The sequence below is a fragment of the Anas platyrhynchos genome, chromosome 24 (genome assembly GCF_047663525.1).
Source record: "Anas platyrhynchos isolate ZD024472 breed Pekin duck chromosome 24, IASCAAS_PekinDuck_T2T, whole genome shotgun sequence".
NCBI classification, from domain to species: Eukaryota; Metazoa; Chordata; class Aves; order Anseriformes; family Anatidae; genus Anas; species Anas platyrhynchos.
Genome location: NC_092610.1, coordinates 8,345,522 through 8,362,040, shown reverse-complemented (window position 1 = coordinate 8,362,040; position 16,519 = coordinate 8,345,522).

Here is a 16,519-nt window from a genome sequence, read left to right as displayed (position 1 = left end):
CATAAAGGCTCCCCTTAGGAGTTCACTTGTACCCAAAGCCGTCCTCTGGGGGAACTTCTGGATGGGCGAATGGGGCTTCTAACGCGTTTCCTGGGGCCCCATTTTTCAGTCGACTGCCATGCGGGCCAGGGTTATATTTAGGGTTGCTGTGAAAGAGTGAATACGGAGAGTCCAGTTGCATATGGGGCTGCGTAAAGTCTTTCCTGGAGAGTTCAGTTGTACCCAAAGCCTTCCTTTGGGGGCACTTTTGGATGGGCAAATGTGGCTCGGAAAGCGTTTTCAGGGGCCCGAGTTTTCAGTCGTCTCCCATGCCGGCTAGGCCTATCTTTAGTGTTGCTCGGAAAGAGCGAACCCGGAGGGTCCAGTTGCATGTAAGGCTGCATGAAGGCTCCCCTGGGGAGTTCAGTTGTACCCAAAGCCTTCCTCTGGGGGCACTTTTGGATGGCCCAAGGGGAATCGCAATGCGTTTTCTGAGGCCCGCATTTTAAGTCTTCTCCCATTGCGCCGAGGCCTATATTTTGGCTTGCGGTGAAAGAGTGAACCCGGAGGGTCCAGTTGCATGTGGCGCTGCATAAAGGCTACCCTGGGGAGTTCAGTTGTACCCAAAGCATTCCTTTGGGGGAACTTCTGGATGGGTGAATGGGGCTTGAAACGCGTTTTCTGGGACCCGATTTTTTAGTCGTCTGCCATGCGGGCCAGGGTTTTATTTAGGGTTGCTGTGAAAGAGCGAATACGGAGGGTCCAGTTGCATGTGGCGCTACATAAAGGCTCCCCTGGGGACTTCAGTTGTACCCAAAGCCTTCGTTTGGGGGCACTTCTGGATGGGCGAATGGGGCTTGTAATGCGTTTTCTGGGGCCCCATTTTTCAGTCGTCTGCCATGCAGGCCAGGGTTTTATTCAGGGTTGCTGTGAAAGAGCGAATATGGAGGGTCCAGTTGCATTTGGCGCTGCATAAAGGCTCCCCTGGGGAGTTCAGCTGTACCCAAAGCCTTCCTTTGGCGGCACTTCTGGATGAGTGAATGGCACTTTAAACGCTTTCTCTGTGGCCCGAGTTTTCAGTCTTCTGCCATGCTGGCTAGGGCTTTGTTTAGGGTTGCTCGTAAACAGCGAACACGGAGGGTCCAGTTGCATGTGGGGCTGCGTAAAGTCTTTCCTGGAGAGTTCAGTTATACCCAAAGCCTTCCTCTGGGGGCACTTTGGGATGGTCCAAGGGGAATCGCAATGCGTTTTCTGAGGCCCGCATTTTAAGTCTTCTCCCAATGCACCGAGGGCTATATTTAGGCTTGCGGTGAAAGAGTGAACCCGGAGGGTCCAGTTGCATGTGGGGCTGCATAAAGGCTCCCCTGGGGAGTTCAGCTGTACCCAAAGACTTTTTTTTCAGGCACTTTTGGATGGGCGAATGGGGCTTGTAACGCGTTTTCTGATGCCCGATTTTTCAGTCGTCTGCCATGCGGGCCAGGGTTTTATTTAGGGTTGCTGTGAAAGAGCGAATACGGAGGGTCTAGTTGCATGTGGCGCTGCGTAAAGACACCCATGGGGAGTTCAGTTGTACCCAAAGCCTTCCTTTGGGGGCACTTCTGGATGGGCGAATAGGGCTTGAAACGCTTTTTCTGTGGCCCGAGTTTTCAGTCTTCTGCCATTACTGCTAGGGATATATTTAGGGTTGCTCGTAAACAGCAAACACGGAGGGTCGAGTTGCATGTGGGGCTACATAAAGGCTCCCCTGGGGAGTTCACTTGTACCCAAAGCCTTTTTTTTCAGGCACTTTTGGATGGGCGAATGGGGCTTGTAACGCGTTTTCTGATGCCCGATTTTTCAGTCGTCTGCCATGCGGGCCAGGGTTTTATTTAGGGTTGCTGTGAAAGAGCGAATACGGAGGGTCTAGTTGCATGTGGGGCTGCGTAAAGACACCCATGGGGAGTTCAGTTGTACCCAAAGCCTTCCTTTGGGGGCAATTCTGGATGTGCGAATAGGGCTTGAAACGCTTTTTCTGTGGCCCGAGTTTTCAGTCTTCTGCCATTACTGCTAGGGCTATATTTAGGGTTGCTCGTAAACAGCAAACACGGAGGGTCCAGTTGCATGTGGGGCTGCATAAAGGCTCCCCTTAGGAGTTCGCTTGTACCCAAAGCCGTCCTCTGGGGGAACTTCTGGATGGGCGAATGGGGCTTCTAACGCGTTTCCTGGGGCCCCATTTTTCAGTCGACTGCCATGCGGGCCAGGGTTATATTTAGGGTTGCTGTGAAAGAGTGAATACGGAGGGTCCAGTTGCATATGGGGCTGCGTAAAGTCTTTCCTGGAGAGTTCAGTTGTACCCAAAGCCTTCCTTTGGGGGCACTTTTGGATGGGCAAATGTGGCTCGGAAAGCGTTTTCAGGGGCCCGAGTTTTCAGTCGTCTCCCATGCCGGCTAGGCCTATCTTTAGTGTTGCTCGGAAAGAGCGAACCCGGAGGGTCCAGTTGCATGTAAGGCTGCATAAAGGCTCCCCTGGGGAGTTCAGTTGTACCCAAAGCCTTCCTCTGGGGGCACTTTTGGATGGCCCAAGGGGAATCGCAATGCGTTTTCTGAGGCCCGCATTTTAAGTCTTCTCCCATTGCGCCGAGGCCTATATTTTGGCTTGCGGTGAAAGAGTGAACCCGGAGGGTCCAGTTGCATGTGGCGCTGCATAAAGGCTACCCTGGGGAGTTCAGTTGTACCCAAAGCATTCCTTTGGGGGAACTTCTGGATGGGTGAATGACGCTTGAAACGCGTTTTCTGGGACCCGATTTTTTAGTCGTCTGCCATGCGGGCCAGGGTTTTATTTAGGGTTGCTGTGAAAGAGCGAATACGGAGGGTCCAGTTGCATGTGGCGCTACATAAAGGCTCCCCTGGGGACTTCAGTTGTACCCAAAGCCTTCGTTTGGGGGCACTTCTGGATGGGTGAATGGCGCTTTAAACTCCTTCTCTGTGGCCCGAGTTTTCAGTCTTCTCCCATGCCGGCTAGGGTTATGTTTAGTGTTGCTCGGAAAGAGCGAACCCGGAGGGTCCAGTTGCATGTGGGGCTGCGTAAAGTCTTTCCTGGAGAGTTCAGTTGTACCCAAAGCCTTCCTTTGGGGGCACTTCTGGATGGGCGAATGGAGCTTGTAACACGTTTCCTGGGGCCTGTTTTTTCATTCGTCTCCCATGCCGGCTAGGGTTATATTTAGTATTGCTCGGAAAAAGCGAACCCGCAGGGTCCAGTTGCATGAGGGGCTGCATAAAGTCTCCCTTGGCGAGTTCAGTTGTACCCAAAGCCTTCCTTTGGGGGCACTTTTGGATGGGCGAATAGGGCTTGAAACGCTTTTTCTGTGGCCCAAGTTTTCAGTGTTCTGCCATGCTGGCTAGGTTTATATTTAGGGTTGCTCGGAAAGAGCGAACCCGGAGGGTCCAGTTGCATGTGGGGCTGCATAAAGGCTCCCCTGTGGAGTTCAGTTGTACCCAAAGCCTTCCTTTGGGGGCACTTTTGGATGGCTGAATGGGGCTTGAAAGGCTTTATCTGTGGCCCGCGTTTTCAGTCTTCTGCCATACTGGCTAGGGTTATATTTAAAGTTGCGCGTAAACAGCGAACCCTGAGGGTCCAGTTGCATGAGGGGCTGCGTAACGTCTTTCCTGGAGAGTTCAGTTGTACCCAAAGCCTTCCTTTGGGGGCACTTTTGGATGGGCAAATGTGGCTCGGAAAGCGTTTTCTGGGGCCCGAGTTTTCAGTCCTCTCCCATGCCGGCTAGGCCTATCTTTAGTGTTGCTCGGAAAGAGCGAACCCGGAGGGTCCAGTTGCATGTGGGGCTGCATAAGGGCTCCCCTGGGGAGTTCACTTGTACCCAAAGCCTTCCTCTGGGGGCACTTTTGGATGGTCCAAGGGGAATCGCAATGCGTTTTCTGAGGCCCGCATTTTAAGTCTTCTCCCATTGCGCCGAGGGCTATATTTAGGCTTGCGGTGAAAGAGTGAACCCGGAGGGTCCAGTTGCATGTGGGGCTGCATAAAGGCTCCCCTGGGGAGTTCAGTTGTACCCAAAGCCTTCCTTTGGGGGCACTTTTGGATGGTCCAAGGGGAATCGCAATGCGTTTTCTGAGGCCCGCGTTTTAAGACTTCGCCATTGCACCGAGGGCTATATTTAGGCTTGCGGTGAAAGAGTGAACCCGGAGGGTCCAGTTGCATGTGGGGCTGCGTAAAGACTCCCCTGGGGAGTTCAGTTATACTCAAAGCCTTCCTTTGGGGGCACTTCTGGATGGGCGAATAAGGCTTGAAACGCTTTTTCTGTGGCCCGAGTTTTCAGTCGTCTGCCTTGCGAGCCAGGGTTATATTTAGGGTTGCTGTGAAGGAGCGAACACGGAGGGTCCAGTTGCATGTGGGGCTGCATAAAGGCTCCCCTGGGGACTTCAGTTGTACCCAAAGCCTTCCTTTGGGGGCACTTTTGGGTGGGCAAATAGGGCTTGAAACGCTTTTTCTGTGGCCCGAGTTTTCAGTCGTCTCCCATGCCGCTAGGGCTATCTTTAGTTTTGCTCGGAAAGAGCGAACCCGGAGGGTCCAGTTGCATGAGGGGCTGCATAAAGTCTCTCCTGTCGAGTTCAGTTGTACCCAAAGCCTTCCTCTGGGGGAATTCCGGATGGGTGAATGGCGCTTGAAACGCTTTTTCTGTGGCCCGAGTTTTCAGTCTTCTGCCATGCTGGCTAGGGTTATATTTAGTGTTGCTCGGAAACAGCGAACCAGGAGGGTCCACTTGCATGTGGGGCTGCATAAAGGCTCCCATGGGGAGTTCAGTTGTACCCATAGCCTTCCTTTGGGGGCACTTCTGGATGGGCGAATAGGGCTTGAAATACTTTTTCTGTGGCCCGAGTTTTCAGTCTTCTGCCATGCTGGCTAGGTGTATATTTATCGTTGCTCGTAAACAGCGAACACGGAGGGTCCAGTTGCATGTGGGGCTGCATAAAGGCTCCCCTGGGGAGTTCAGTTGTACCCAAAGCCTTCCTTTGGGGGCACTTCTGGATGCGTGAATGGCGCTTGAATCGCGTTTTCGGGGGCCCGAATTTTCAGTCGTCTCGCATGCTGGCCAGGGTTATATTTAGTGTTGCTCCGAAACAGCGAACCCGGAGGGTCCAGTTGCATGTGGGGCTGCATAAAGGCTCCCCTGGGGAGTTCAGTTGTACCCAAAGCCTTCCTTTGGGGGCACTTTTGGATGGTCCAAGTGCAATTGCAATGCGTTTTCTGAGGCCCGCTTTTTCAGTCTTGTCCCATTGTTCCGAGGGTTATATTTAGGCTTGCGGTGAAAGAGTGAACCCGGAGGGTCCAGTTGCCTGTGGGGCTGCATAAAGACTCCCCTGGGGAGTTCAGTTGTACCCAAAGCCTTCCTTTGGGGGCACTTCTGGATGGGCGAATGGAGCTTGTAACACGTTTCCTGGGGCCTGATTTTTCAGTCGTCTCCCATGCCGGCTAGGGTTATATTTAGTGTTGCTCGGAAAAAGCGAACCCGGAGGGTCCAGTTGCATGAGGGGCTGCATAAAGTCTCCCTTAGCGAGTTCAGTTGTACCCAAAGCCTTCCTTTGGAGGCACTTTTGGATGGGCGAATAGGGCTTGAAACGCTTTTTCTGTGGCCCAAGTTTTCAGTGTTCTGCCATGCTGGCTAGGTTTATATTTAGGGTTGCTCGGAAAGAGCGAACCCGGAGGGTCCAGTTGCATGTGGGGCTGCATAAAGGCTCCCTTGGGGAGTTCAGTTGTACCCAAAGCCTTCCTTTGGGGGCACTTCTGGATGGGTGAATGGCGCTTGAATCGCGTTTTCGGGGGCCCGAATTTTCAGTCGTTTCGCATGCTGGCCAGGGTTATATTTAGTGTTGCTCGGAAACAGCGAAACCGGAGGGTCCAGTTGCATGTGGGGCTGCATAAAATCTCTCCTGGGGAATTCAGATATACCCAAACCCTTCCTTTGGAGGCACTTTTGGATGGTCCAAGGGGAATCGCAATGCGTTTTCTGAGGCTCAATTTTTCAGTCTTCTCCCATTGCGCCAAGGGTTATATTTAGTCTTGCGCTGAAAGAGTGAACACGGATGGTCCAGTTGCATGTGGTGCTGCATAAAGGCTCCCCTGGGGAGTTCCGTTGTACCCAAACCCTTCCTTTGGGGGCACTTTTGCATGGGCGAATGGGGATTGTAACGCGTTTTCTGGGGCCCCATTTTTCAGTCGTCTGCCATGCAGGCCAGGGTTTTATTCAGGGTTGCTGTGAAAGAGCGAATATGGAGGGTCCAGTTGCATTTGGCGCTGCATAAAGGCTCCCCTGGGGAGTTCAGCTGTACCCAAAGCCTTCCTTTGGCGGCACTTCTGGATGAGTGAATGGCACTTTAAACGCTTTCTCTGTGGCCCGAGTTTTCAGTCTTCTGCCATGCTGGCTAGGGCTTTGTTTAGGGTTGCTCGTAAACAGCGAACACGGAGGGTCCAGTTGCATGTGGGGCTGCGTAAAGTCTTTCCTGGAGAGTTCAGTTATACCCAAAGCCTTCCTCTGGGGGCACTTTGGGATGGTCCAAGGGGAATCGCAATGCGTTTTCTGAGGCCCGCATTTTAAGTCTTCTCCCAATGCACCGAGGGCTATATTTAGGCTTGCGGTGAAAGAGTGAACCCGGAGGGTCCAGTTGCATGTGGGGCTGCATAAAGGCTCCCCTGGGGAGTTCAGCTGTACCCAAAGACTTTTTTTTCAGGCACTTTTGGATGGGCGAATGGGGCTTGTAACGCGTTTTCTGATGCCCGATTTTTCAGTCGTCTGCCATGCGGGCCAGGGTTTTATTTAGGGTTGCTGTGAAAGAGCGAATACGGAGGGTCTAGTTGCATGTGGCGCTGCGTAAAGACGCCCATGGGGAGTTCAGTTGTACCCAAAGCCTTCCTTTGGGGGCACTTCTGGATGGGCGAATAGGGCTTGAAACGCTTTTTCTGTGGCCCGAGTTTTCAGTCTTCTGCCATTACTGCTAGGGATATATTTAGGGTTGCTCGTAAACAGCAAACACGGAGGGTCGAGTTGCATGTGGGGCTACATAAAGGCTCCCCTGGGGAGTTCACTTGTACCCAAAGCCTTTTTTTTCAGGCACTTTTGGATGGGCGAATGGGGCTTGTAACGCGTTTTCTGATGCCCGATTTTTCAGTCGTCTGCCATGCGGGCCAGGGTTTTATTTAGGGTTGCTGTGAAAGAGCGAATACGGAGGGTCTAGTTGCATGTGGCGCTGCGTAAAGACACCCATGCGGAGTTCAGTTGTACCCAAAGCCTTCCTTTGGGGGCACTTCTGGATGGGCGAATAGGGCTTGAAACGCTTTTTCTGTGGCCCGAGTTTTCAGTCTTCTGCCATTACTGCTAGGGCTATATTTAGGGTTGCTCGTAAACAGCAAACACGGAGGGTCCAGTTGCATGTGGGGCTGCATAAAGGCTCCCCTTAGGAGTTCGCTTGTACCCAAAGCCGTCCTCTGGGGGCACTTCTGGATGGGCGAATGGGGCTTCTAACGCGTTTCCTGGGGCCCCATTTTTCAGTCGACTACCATGCGGGCCAGGGTTATATTTAGGGTTGCTGTGAAAGAGTGAATACGGAGGGTCCAGTTGCATATGGGGCTGCGTAAAGTCTTTCCTGGAGAGTTCAGTTGTACCCAAAGCCTTCCTTTGGGGGCACTTTTGGATGGGCAAATGTGGCTCGGAAAGCGTTTTCTGGGGCCCGAGTTTTCAGTCGTCTCCCATGCCGGCTAGGCCTATCTTTAGTGTTGCTCGGAAAGAGCGAACCCGGAGGGTCCAGTTGCATGTAAGGCTGCATAAAGGCTCCCCTGGGGAGTTCAGTTGTACCCAAAGCCTTCCTCTGGGGGCACTTTTGGATGGCCCAAGGGGAATCGCAATGCGTTTTCTGAGGCCCGCATTTTAAGTCTTCTCCCATTGCGCCGAGGCCTATATTTTGGCTTGCGGTGAAAGAGTGAACCCGGAGGGTCCAGTTGCATGTGGCGCTGCATAAGGGCTACCCTGAGGAGTTCAGTTGTACCCAAAGCATTCCTTTGGGGGAACTTCTGGATGGGTGAATGGCGCTTGAAACGCGTTTTCTGGGACCTGATTTTTTAGTCGTCTGCCATGCGGGCCAGGGTTTTATTTAGGGTTGCTGTGAAAGAGCGAATACGGAGGGTCCAGTTGCATGTGGCGCTTCATAAAGGCTCCCCTGGGGACTTCAGTTGTACCCAAAGCCTTCCTTTGGGGGCACTTCTGGATGGGTGAATGGCGCTTTAAACGCCTTCTCTGTGGCCCGAGTTTTCAGTCTTCTCCCATGCCAGCTAGGGTTATGTTTAGAGTTGCTCGGAAAGAGCGAACCCGGAGGGTCCAGTTGCATGTGGGGCTGCGTAAAGTCTTTCCTGGAGAGTTCAGTTGTACCCAAAGCCTTCCTTTGGGGGCACTTCTGGATGGGCGAATGGAGCTTGTAACACGTTTCCTGGGGCCTGTTTTTTCATTCGTCTCCCATGCCGGCTAGGGTTATATTTAGTATTGATCGGAAAAAGCGAACCCGGAGGGTCCAGTTGCATGAGGGGCTGCATAAAGTCTCCCTTGGCGAGTTCAGTTGTACCCAAAGCCTTCCTTTGGGGGCACTTCTGGATGGGTGAATGGCGCTTGAATCGCGTTTTCGGGGGCCCGAATTTTCAGTCGTCTCGCATGCTGGCCAGGGTTATATTTAGTGTTGCTCGGAAACAGCGAACCCAGAGGGTCCAGTTGCATGTGGGGCTGCATAAAATCTCTCCTGGGGAATTCAGATATACCCAAACCCTTCCTTTGGAGGCACTTTTGGATGGTCCAAGGGGAATCGCAATGCGTTTTCTGAGGCTCAATTTTTCAGTCTTCTCCCATTGCGCCAAGGGTTATATTTAGTCTTGCGCTGAAAGAGTGAACCCGGATGGTCCAGTTGCATGTGGTACTGCATAAAGGCTCCCCTGGGGAGTTCACTTGTACCCAAAGCCTTCCTCTGGGGGCACTTCTGGATGGGTGAATGGCGCTTTAAACGCTTTATCTGTGGCCCGAGTTTTCAGTCTTCTGCCATGCCGACTAGGCTTATCTTTAGTGTTGCTCGGAAAGAGCGAACTCGGAGGGTCCAGCTGCATGTGGGGCTACATAAAGGCTCCCCTGGGGAGTTCAGTTGTACCCAAAGCCTTCCTTTGGGGGCACTTTTGGATGGTCCAAGGGGAATCGCATTGCGTTTTCTGAGGCCCGCATTTTAAGTCTTCTCCCATTGCGCCGAGGGCTATATTTAGGCTTGTAGTGAAAGATTGAACCCGGAGGGTCCAGTTGCATGTGCGGCTGCATAAAGGCTCCCCTGGGGAGTTCACTTGTACCCAAAGCCTTCCTTTGGGGGCACTTTTAGATGGTCCAAGGGGAATCGCAATGCGTTTTCTGAGGCCCGCATTTTAAGTCTTCTCCCATTGGGCCGAGGGATATATTTAGGCTTGCGGTGAAAGATTGAACCCGGAGGGTCCAATTGCATGTGGGGCTGCATAAAGGCTCCCGTGGGGAGTTCACTTGTACCCAAAGCCTTTTTTTCCAGGCACTTTTGCAATGGCGAATGGGGCTTGTAACGCATTTTCTGGGGCCCGCTTTTTCAGTCGTCTGCCATGCGGGCCAGGGTTATATTTAGGGTTCTTCGGAAAGAGCGAACCCGGAGGGTCCAGTTGCATGTGGGGCTGCGTAAAGACTGCCATGGGGAGTTCAGTTGTACCCAAAGCCTTCGTTTGGGGGCACTTTTGGATGGGTGAATGGGTCTTGTAACGCCTTTTCTTGGGCCCGATTTTTCAGTCGTCTCCCATGCCGGCTAGGCATATCTTAAGTGTTGCTCGGAAAGAGTGAACCCGGAGGGTCCAGTTGCATGTGGGGCTGCATAAAGGCTCCCCTGGGGAGTTCACTTGTACCCAAAGCCTTTTTTTCCAGGAACCTTTGGAAGGGCGAATGGGGCTTGTTACACGTTTTCTGGGGCCCGATTTTTCAGTCGTCTGCCATGCGGGCCAGGGTTATATTTAGGGTTGCTGTGAAAGAGCGAATACGGAGGGTCCACTTGCATGTGGGGCTGCGTAAAGACTCCCCTGTGGAGTTCAGTTGTACTCAAAGCCTTCCTCTGAGGGCACTTTTGAATGGGCGAAAGTGGCTCAGAATGCGTTTTCTGGGGCCCGAGTTTTCAGTCGTCTCCCATGCCGGCTAGGGTTATATTTAGTGTTCCTCGGAAAGAGCGAACCCGGAGGGTCCAGTTGCATGAGGGGCTGCATAAAGTCTCCCTTGGCGACTTCAGTTGTACCCAAAGCCTTCCTTTGGGGGCACTTCTTGATGAGCGAAAGGGTCATGTAAGCATTTTCTTTGTCCCAACTTTTCAGTCATCTCCGATGCCGGCTAGGGCTATATTTAGGCTTGCTGTTAAAGAGCGAATAAGGAGGGTCCAGTTGCATGTGGGGCTGCGTAAAGACTCCCATGGGGAGTTCAGTTGTACCCAAAGCCTTCCTCTGGGGGCACATTTGGATGGGCGAAAGGGGCTTGGAAAACATTTTCTGGGGCCCGATTTTTCAGTCGTCTCCTATGCCGGCTAGGGCTATATTTAGTGTTGCTCGGAAAGAGCGAACCCGGAGGGTCCAGTTGCATGTGGGGCTGCATAAAGGCTCTCCTGGGGAATTCAGATATTCCCAAAGACTTCCTTTCGGGGTAATTTGGATGGGCGAAAGGGTCTTGTAACACGTTTTCTGAGGCCCAAATTTTCAGTCTTCTGCCGGGCTGGCTAGGGATATATTTAGGGTTGATCGTAAACAGCGAACACGGAGGGTCCAGTTGCTTGTGGGGCTGCGTAAAGGCTCCCCTGGGGAGTTCAGTTGTACCCAAAACCTTCCTTTTGGGGCACTTCTGGATGGGTGAATGGCGCTTGAAACGCGTTATCTGGGGCCCCATTTTTCAGTCGTCTGCCATGCGGGCCACGGTTATATTTAGGGTTGCTGTGAAAGAGCGAATACGGAGGGTCCAGTTGCATGTGGGGCTGCATAAAGGCTCCCCTGGGGAGTTCACTTGTACCCAAAGCCTTCCTTTGGGGGCACTTTTGGATGGCTGAATGGGGCTTGAAAGGCTTTATCTGTGGCCCGCGTTTTCAGTCTTCTGCCATACTGGCTAGGGTTATATTTAAAGTTGCGCGTAAACAGCAAACCCTGAGGGTCCAGTTGCATGTGGGGCTGCGTAAAGGCTCCCCTGGGGAGTTCAGATGAACCCAAAGCCTTCCTTTGGGGGCACTTTTGGATGGTCCAAGGGGAATCGCAATGCGTTTTCTAAGGCTTACTTTTTCAGTCTTCTCCCATTGCGCAGAGGGTTATTTTTAGTCTTGCAATGAAAGAGTGAACCCGGAGGGTCCAGTTGCATGTGGCGCTGCATAAAGGCTCCCCTGGGGAGTTCACTTGTACTCAAAGCCTTCCTTTGGGGGAACTTTTGGATAGACGAATGGGGCTTCTAAGGCGTTTTCTGGGGCCCGATTTTTCATTCGTGGCCATGCGGGCCAGGGTTATATTTAGGGTTGCTGTGAAAGAGCGAATACGGAGGGTCCAGTTGCATGTGGCGCTGCATAAAGGCTCCCCTGGGGAGTTCAGTTGTACCCAAAGCCTTCCTTTGGGGGCACTTTTGGATGGGCGAATGGGGCTTGTAACACGTTTTCTGGGGCCTGATTTTTCAGTCGTCTGCAATGCGGGCCAGGGTTATATTTAGGGTTGCTGTGAAAGAGCGAATACGGAGGGTCCAGTTGCATGTGGGGCTGTATTAATGCTCCCCTGGGGAGTTCAGTTGTACCCAAAGCCTTCCTTTGGGGGCACTTTTGAATGGGCGAAAGTGGCTCAGAAAGCGTTTTCTGGGGCCCGAGTTTTCAGTCGTCTCCCATGCCGTCTAGGGTTATATTTAGTGTTCCTCGGAAAGAGCGAACCCGGAGGGTCCTGTTGCATGAGGGGCTGCATAAAGTCTCCTTTGGCGAGTTCAGTTGTACCCAAAGCCTTCCTTTGGGGGCACTTCTAGGTGGGCGAAAGGGTCGTGTAAGGCATTTTCTTTGTCCCAATTTTTCAGTCATCTCCGATGCCGGCTAGGGCTATATTTAGGCTTGCTGTTAAAGAGCGAATAAGGAAGGTCCAGTTGCATGTGGGGCAGCATAAAGGCTCCCCTGGGGAGTTCACTTGTACTCAAAGCCTTCCTCTGAGGGCACTTTTGAATGGGGGAAAGTGGCTCAGAAAGCGTTTTCTGGGGCCCGACTTTTCAGTCGTCTCCCATGCCGGATAGGCCTATCTTTAGTGTTGCTCGGAAACAGCAAACCCGGAGGGTCCAGTTGCATGTGGGGCTGCATAAAGGCTCCCCTGGGGAGTTCACTTGTACCCAAAGCCTTCCTCTGGGGGCACTTTTGGTTGGGCAAAAGTGGCTCGGAAAGCGTTTTCTGGGGCCCAATTTTTCAGTCGTCTCCCATGCCGGCTAGGCCTATCTTTAGTGTTGCTCGGAAAGAGCGAACCCGGAGGGTCCAGTTGCATGTGGGGCTGCATAAAGGCTCCCCTGGGGAGTTCAGTTGTACCCAAAGCCTTTTTTTCCAGGCACATTTGGAAGGGCGAATGGAGCTTGTAACACGTTTTCTGGGGCCCGATTTTTCAGTGGTCTGCCATGCGGGCCAGGGTTATATTTAGGGTTGCTGTGAAAGAGCGAATACGGAGGGTCCAGTTGCATGTGGGGCTGCGTAAAGGCTCCCCTGGGCAGTTCAGTTGTACCCAAAGCCTTCCTTTTGGGGCACTTCTGGATGGGTGAATGGGGCTTGACACGCTTTTCCTGTGGCCCGAGTTTTCAGTCTTCTGCCATGCTGGCTAGGGTTATATTTAGGGTTGCTCGTAAACAGCAAACCCGGAGGGTGCAGTTGCATGTGGGGCTGCATAAAGGCTCCCCTGGGGAGTTCAGTTGTACCCAAAGCCTTCCTTTGGGGGCACTTTTGGATGGGTAAAAGTGGCTTGGAAAGCGTTTTCTGGGGCCCGAGTTTTCAGTCGTCTCCCATGCCGGCTAGGCCTATCTTTAGTGTTTCTCGGATAGAGCGAACCCGGAGGGTCCAGTTGCATGTGGGGCTGCATAAAGGCTCTCCTGGGGAATTCAGATATACCCATAGCCTTCCTCTGGGGGCACTTTTAGATGGTCCAAGGGGAATCGCAATGCGTTTTCTGAGGCCCGCATTTTAAGTCTTCTCCCATTGCGCCGAGGCTTATATCTAGGCTTCCCGTGAAAGAGTGAACCCGGAGGGTCCAGTTGCATATGGGGCTGAATAAAGGCTCCCCTGGGGAGTTCAGTTGTACCCAAAGCCTTCCTTTGGGGGCACTTCTGGATGAGTGAATGGTGCTTTAAACGCTTTCTCTGTGGCCCAAGTTTTCAGTCTTCTGCCATGCTGGATCGGGTTATATATAGGGTTGCTCGTTATCAGCGAACACGGAGGCTCCAGTTGCATGTGGGGCTGCGTAAAGTCTTTCCTGGGGAGTTCACTAGTACCCAAAGCCTTCCTTTGGGGGCACTTTTGGATGGGCAAAAGTGGCTCGGAAAGCGTTTTCTGGGGCCCGAGTTTTCAGTCGTCTCCCATGCCGGCTAGGCATATCTTGAGTGTTGCTCGGAAAGAGCGAACCCGGAGGGTCCAGTTGCATGTGGGGCTCCATAAAGGCTCCCCTGGGGAGTTCAGTTGTACCCAAAGGCTTCCTTTGGGGGCACTTTTGGATGGGTGAATGGGTCTTGTAACGCGTTTTCTGGGGCCCGATATTTCAGTCGTCTCCCATGCCGGCTAGGCCTATCTTAAGTGTTGCTCGGAAAGTGTGAACCCGGAGGGTCCAGTTGCATGTGGGGCTGCATAAAGGATACCCTGGGGAGTTCACTTGTACCCAAAGCCTTTTTTTCCAGGCACCTTTGAAAGGGCGAATGGGGCTTCTAACGCGTTTTCTGGGGCCCGATTTTTCAGTCGTCTGCCATGCGGGCCAGGGTTATATTTAGGATTGCTGTGAAAGAGCGAACCCGGAGGGTCCAGTTGCATGTGGGGCTGCATAAAGGCTCCCCTGGGGAGTTCACTTGTACCCAAAGTCTTCCTTTGGGGGCACTTCTGGATGGTACAAGGGGAATCGCAATGCGTTTTCTGAGGCACGCTTTTTCAGTCTTCTCCCATTGCGCCGACGGCTATATTTAGGCTTGCGGTGAAAGAGTGAACCCGGAGGGTCCAGTTGCATGTGGGGCTGTATTAAAGCTCCCCTGGGGAGTTCAGTTGTACCCAAAGCCTTCCTTTGGGGGCACTTTTGAATGGGCGAATGTGGCTCAGAAAGCTTTTTCTGGGGCCCGCTTTTTCAGTCGTTTGCCATGCGGGCCAGGGTTATATTTAGGGTTCTTCGGAAAGAGCGAACCCGGAGGGTCCAGTTGCATGTGGGGCTGCGTAAAGACTCCCATGGGGAGTTCACTTGTACTCAAAGCCTTCCTTTGGGGGCACTTTTGAATGGGCGAAAGTGGCTCAGAAAGCGTTTTCTGGGGCCCGAGTTTTCAGTCGTCTCCCATGCCGGCTAGGGTTATATTTAGTGTTCCTCGGAAAGAGCGAACCCGGAGGGTCCTGTTGCATGAGGGGCTGCATAAAGTCTCCTTTGGCGAGTTCAGTTGTACCCAAAGCCTTCCTTTGGGGGCACTTTTGAATGGGCGAAAGGGTCGTGTAAGGCATTTTCTTTGTCCCAATTTTTCAGTCATCTCCGATGCCGGCTAGGGCTATATTTAGGCTTGCTGTTAAAGAGCGAATAAGGAAGGTCCAGTTGCATGTGGGGCAGCATAAAGGCTCCCCTGGGGAGTTCACTTGTACTCAAAGCCTTCCTCTGAGGGCACTTTTGAATGGGGGAAAGTGGCTCAGAAAGCGTTTTCTGGGGCCCGACTTTTCAGTCGTCTCCCATGCCGGATAGGCCTATCTTTAGTGTTGCTCGGAAACAGCAAACCCGGAGGGTCCAGTTGCATGTGGGGCAGCATAAAGGCTCCCCTGGGGAGTTCACTTGTACCCAAAGCCTTCCTCTGGGGGCACTTTTGGATGGTCCAAGGGGAATCGCAATGCGTTTTCTGAGGCCCGCATTTTAAGTCTTCTCCCATTGCGCCGAGGCCTATATTTAGGCTTGCGGTGAAAGAGTGAACCCGGAGGGTCCAGTTGCATGTGGGGCTGCATAAAGGCTCCCCTGGGGAGTTCAGTTGTACCCAAAGCCTTCCTTTGGGGGCACTTTTGGATGGTCCAAGGGGATTCGCAATGCGTTTTCTGAGGCCCGATTTTTCAGTCTTCTCCCATTGTGCCGAGGGTTATATTTAGGCTTGCGGTGAAAGAGTGAACCCGGAGGGTCCAGTTGCCTGTGGGGCTGCATAAAGACTCCCATGGGGAGTTCAGTTGTACCCAAAGCCTTCCTTTGGGGGCACTTCTGGATGGGCGAATCGAGCTTGTAACATGTTTCCTGGGGCCTGATTTTTCAGTCGTCTCCCATGCCGGCTAGGGTTATATTTAGTGTTGCTCGGAAAAAGCGAACCCGGAGGGTCCAGTTGCATGAGGGGCTGCATAAAGTCTCCCTTACCGAGTTCAGTTGTACCCAAAGCCTTCCTTTGGGGGCACCTTTCGATGGGCGAATAGGGCTTGAAACGCTTTTTCTGTGGCCCAAGTTTTCAGTGTTCTACCATGCTGGCTAGGTTTATATTTAGGGTTGCTCGGAAAGAGCGAACCCGGAGGGTCCAGTTGCATGTGGGGCTGCATAAAGGCTCCCCTGTGGAGTTCAGTTGTACCCAAAGCCTTCCTTTGGGGGCACTTCTGGATGGGTGAATGGCGCTTGAATCGCGTTTTCGGGGGCCCGAATTTTCAGTCGTCTCGCATGCTGGCCAGGGTTATATTTAGTGTTGCTCGGAAACAGCGAACCCGGAGGGTCCAGTTGCATGTGGGGCTGCATAAAGGCTCCCCTGGGGAGTTCACTTGTACACAAAGCCTTTTTTTCCAGGCACTTTTGGATGGGCGAATGGGGCTTCTAAGGCGTTTTCTGGGGCCCCATTTTGCAGTCGTCTGCCATGCGGGCCTGGGTTTATTTAGGGTTGCTGTGAAAGAGCGAATACGGAGGGTCCAGTTGCATGTGGGGCTGCGTAAAGTCTTTCCTGGGGAGTTCACTAGTACCCAAAGCCTTCCTTTGGGGGCACTTTTGGATGGGCAAAAGTGGCTCGGAAAGCGTTTTCTGGGGCCCGAGTTTTCAGTCGTCTCCCATGCCGGCTAGGCATATCTTGAGTGTTGCTCGGAAAGAGCGAACCCGGAGGGTCCAGTTGCATGTGGGGCTCCATAAAGGCTCCCCTGGGGAGTTCAGTTGTACCCAAAGGCTTCCTTTGGGGGCACTTTTGGATGGGTGAATGGGTCTTGTAACGCGTTTTCTGGGGCCCGATATTTCAGTCGTCTCCCATGCCGGCTAGGCCTATCTTAAGTGTTGCTCGGAAAGTGTGAACCCGGAGGGTCCAGTTGCATGTGGG